This window comes from Leptonychotes weddellii, chromosome X (genome assembly GCF_054177405.1).
Source record: "Leptonychotes weddellii isolate Sample4059 chromosome X, ASM5417740v2, whole genome shotgun sequence".
Taxonomy (NCBI): Eukaryota; Metazoa; Chordata; class Mammalia; order Carnivora; family Phocidae; genus Leptonychotes; species Leptonychotes weddellii.
Genome location: NC_138385.1, coordinates 34,771,634 through 34,776,017, shown reverse-complemented (window position 1 = coordinate 34,776,017; position 4,384 = coordinate 34,771,634). Strand labels below are relative to the sequence as shown.

General features: G+C 39.9%; 1 pseudogene; it reads right to left on the bottom strand.

The window, feature by feature from the left end:
* Positions 1 to 1,036: 1,036 nt before the first annotated feature.
* Positions 1,037 to 1,340, bottom strand: LOC115938719 (small ribosomal subunit protein eS27 pseudogene; annotated as a pseudogene).
* Positions 1,341 to 4,384: the final 3,044 nt, after the last annotated feature.

Sequence of the window (4,384 nt, the reverse complement as noted above, 5' to 3'; positions counted from 1 at the left end):
TCACCCTCTACAGGTTTATTCTGGATATTTCATCTAAATTCTGGACATTTCATAGAACTGGAATCATACAATGTGACCTCTTGTGTCTGGTTTCTTTTCACTGAGCATAGCGTTTTCAAGGGTCATCTGCATGTTATAGCATGTATCACAACTGCATTTTATTTATGACTTGAATAATATTCCATTGTATCACATACCATGATTTGTCCATTCATTCATTGATGGACATTTGGCTCCTTTCCACTTCCTTTTGGCTATTGTAAGCAGTACTCCCATACACATGAGAGTGTTCGTGTATTTGTTTGTTACCTGTTTTCAATTCTTTGGTACAAACCTAGGATTGAAATTGCTGGGTCATATGGTAATTCTATGTTAACTTTTATGGGAAACCACCAAATTGTCTTGTACAGTGGCTGAGCCATTTTCCATTCCCACCAGCAATGTATGAGACTTCCAATTTCTCTTCATCCTCACCAACGTTCACTATTTTCTTTTTGTTTTTTGGGTTTGTTTTTTTTGTTTGTTTTTTTTTGGTAATAGCCATCCCAGTGAGTGTGAAGTGATACCTCATTGCCTCATTGTGGTTTTGATTTGCATTTCCATGATGACTAAAGGTGATGAGCATCTTTTCACATGCTTGTTGACTATTTGTATATCTTCTTTGGATAAACATCTAGTCTAATCCTTTGTCCATTTTTTTATTTGGGTTGTTCGTCTTTGTGTGTTGAGTTGTAAGAGTGCTTTAGATGTTCGAGACACCAGACCCTTATTAGATATACAATCTGCAAATACTTTCTCCCATTCTGTAGTTTGTCTTTTCAGTTTCTCGGCCATGTCCTTTGATGCAATTGAGATGATTATGGGTTTATTTTTCTTCCTTCTATTGATGTAGTGTTTTGCATGGATCAATTTTCTGATGTTGAGCCACCCTTGCATTCGCAGGGTAAATCCCACTTGGTCATGGTGTTTTATCTTTTTAATATGCTCTTGGAGTCTGCTTGCTAGTATTTTGTTGAGGATTTTTTTTAATCCAAAATGTGTTCATTGGGATAGTTTCCCACTCATCATGATTCAGGGTGCTTTTAATGTTGCTTCCGGCTGAAGGAGCATCCTTCTGTAAGCCTTGCTTTTCCTCCCATAGACTGGCAAAGGACAGCCAACACACACAACTACTGTTTGTGCATGGCTAAAGACAGTGGTGATTTTGTAGCATCCTGGGCACTTCACATCCATGAAGTAGGAGTTGGGGATCTGCACCAGGTGCTTCTTCTTGTGCTTCTTCTTCTCCTCTTCCGGGGACTGGTGGAGGAGGTCCTTCAGGAGGGGCATGTTTTTGTGGGGAGGTCATCACCACTGGAAACCTTGTTGAGGATTTCTGCACCTATATCCATAAGGGATACTATTCTATAACAAACATTCTATTTTAAAGAGAAAAAGAAAAGAAAAAAATGTACCAATGCACTTTACTCAAACAAAATAAGGAAAAGGCAAAACTCACACCCCAGCAGTCATAACCTTGAACAGTATTTTGTTACACTGAAAAATATCATTGGCCATACATCTTGCAGAGAAATGTCCTTCAACAAGGATCCTGCTTAATCTATACAATATAGTTAAAAACAATGAAATCCGAAGCTCATCAAGTCATCTTAGAGATAAGGAAACTGTGCCACAGAAGTTAAATGATTTGCATGTGGTGACATTTATGGTAAGCAGGAACTGGCACTTTTATTTTGTCACTATTCACCTGAAGCACTTTCCACTTCACCACTCTCTCCTTCCCTACCAATCTCCAAGACTTCCCTCTTGCCAAAACCCACACTACAAAATTTTCTATCGAAAATGATGTTCTGCAATTTAAGCCAATTACTCCCCGCTATCTTCTTTGGTGAGACTAGAAAACAGCCAGTCAGTATTTTATCACAAAAAAAACAAAAACAAAAAAAACCATTCGCATATTTGAAGTACAACAAAGTGTGTGGCCAAGTTCTTTGACATTTTTTGTTAGTATTCTTTCCCAAGCCTTCCGGGCTACTCTGTCCTGGATTGGTACACGTTCTCTCCATCTCTGCAGGCTATGAAAGCCAAAATATGGCCCTACTGTCCTAATAGAGGGGAATTCACAGGATAAAGCAACTGTTGATTGTGAAGGTGGATGTCATATTTTAAAGTTTGAAAAGTGACATAGAAATATGAAACCTACTGGAAACGTTCAGGCTGAAATGTTCAAATTGAGAGTAATGTTGAGAGACAGGAGAGTAAAAACGTGAACAATAATGATTTAATTCACATGCATGAGTCAATCGTATTTAGTTAGTGGGTGGAACTAGAAGTGGGTGGAAATAAGATGGTGAAAACTAGGGAGAAAAACCAGCCATAAAAAAGTCAGGGTCAATTCAAAGGTCAAATGAACCATAATTGAATCAATTTGGATTTATGCTAAGTAATTTACACAATGATCTGCCATCTATCAGGCTTAATATGACATGCTGCTTCTGGTATCCTTATAAAGAGGTGCTGAAGGGCCCAACATTTTAGGGTTTTTTTGGTTTTTTTGTTTTTGTTTTTGGTGGTAATTTCAAGCTCCGTAACTCCAGCTTTTTGACAGTAGCACTCTTGTTCTATTGTTTTTTGTCCTTTTGAACTTTTCCCACTTTTCCCTGCTTTCAATGGGGTTCTTTCTCTTTCTTATTCTGATTCCTTGTGGCTGGTACAGGTCACTGTGTCCTCCTGCCCAACCCCCTTCACAAGCACAGCACCCCCACTCTGCCGCTGTGCCTCCCCAATGGCAGGGACCCCCACTATCTGAAGACAGTTGATAGGTCCCTCTCATTTCCCCTTTCAAGGCTGCTGGGGAGTGGCAGCATTTTACACATCTTCTGGTAAATATATTTGCGCTTCTGTTGGGTATGTGATTAGAAATGGAATCGCCGGGTCACAGAGGATGAAGGTATAGTTAGCTTTAGAAGATACTGCCAAAGAGTTTGCCAAATGTCTGTACCAGTTTATAGACTCCCACCAATGATGAATGACAATTCGAGTTTCTCTTCATCCTCACCAACAATTGGTGGTGTCTTTTTTTCATTTTAGCCACCTTGGTGGAATTGTAGTGGTGTTTTATTGTGGGTGGTGGTTGCCGTTGTTTGTGTCTTTCCTTTAATTATTTTGAAATAATTTTAGACTTATGAAAAAGGTACAGAAAACGGTATGGAGAAATCGGTATACCCTTCACCTCGTTTCCCTTAATGTTAACATATTATGCGCCCATAATATAACTATAGAAACCAGGAAGTGAACATTGATACATTATGATTAACTAACTTACAGACCTTATTTGAATTCTGCCGGTTGGCCCACTGCTGACCTTTTCCTGTCCTGGATCCAATTTTATTTAATTCAGGATTTAATTCATGTCTCTTTAGTCTCCTCCAATCTATGACAGTTCCTCGGTCTTTGTCTTTCATGACTGTGGTAGGTTGAATAATGACCCCCAAAGATGTCCATGTTCTGACCTCTGGAACCTGTGAATCACATCATGTACGTCAAAAGGGATTTTGCAGGTGTGATTAAGTTAAGGGCCTTGAGATGGAGTGATCACCCTGCGTTAGCCAAGCGGGCCCAATTAATCAATCATAAGGGGCCTCATCGGAGGAGGCAAGCAGGAGCTCAGAGTCAGAGCAGGAGAGGTGACAACAGAAGCAAAATGATGGAGCAATGCAAGGAAGAGGTCCCTAACCAAGGATTGCTGGCAGCCTCTAGAAGCCGAAAAGGCACACAAACAGATTCTGCCCATAGAGCCCCCAGAAGGAACACAGACCTGCTGACACCTTGACTTTGCACTTCTTACCTCCAGAAGTGTAAGAGAATAGATGTGTTTTGTTTTAAAGCCCCTACGTGTGTGGTAATTTGTTATAGCAGCAATAGGAAACTAAAACAATAAACTTAACACTTTTGGAGAGTACTAGTTTGTAGGATGTTCCTAATTTGGGTTTGTCTGATGTTTTCTCATGATTAAGTTGAGGTTATGCTTTTTTTTTTTTTTTTTTTTTTTGCAAGAATACCACAGAAGTGGTGTCTGGTCCTTCTCCATGCATCATTTCAGGAGGTACATGATGTCAGCGTGCCTTATTACTAGTAATAGTCACTTTGATCACTTGGATGAGGTGGTGTTTGCTAGGTTTTTTCCACTGTAGAGTTTTTCTTTTGCCCTTTGATAAACCTTTGAAGGGAGATACTTTGAGCCTAATAATGGTTATCAATTTCCATTGTTCCTTCTACATCTATTAATTGGGATTCTTCTGTAAGAAAGGGCTATCCGGGCGCCTGGGTGGCTCAGTCGTTAAGCGTCTGCCTTCGGCTCAGGTCATGATCCCAGAGTCCTGGG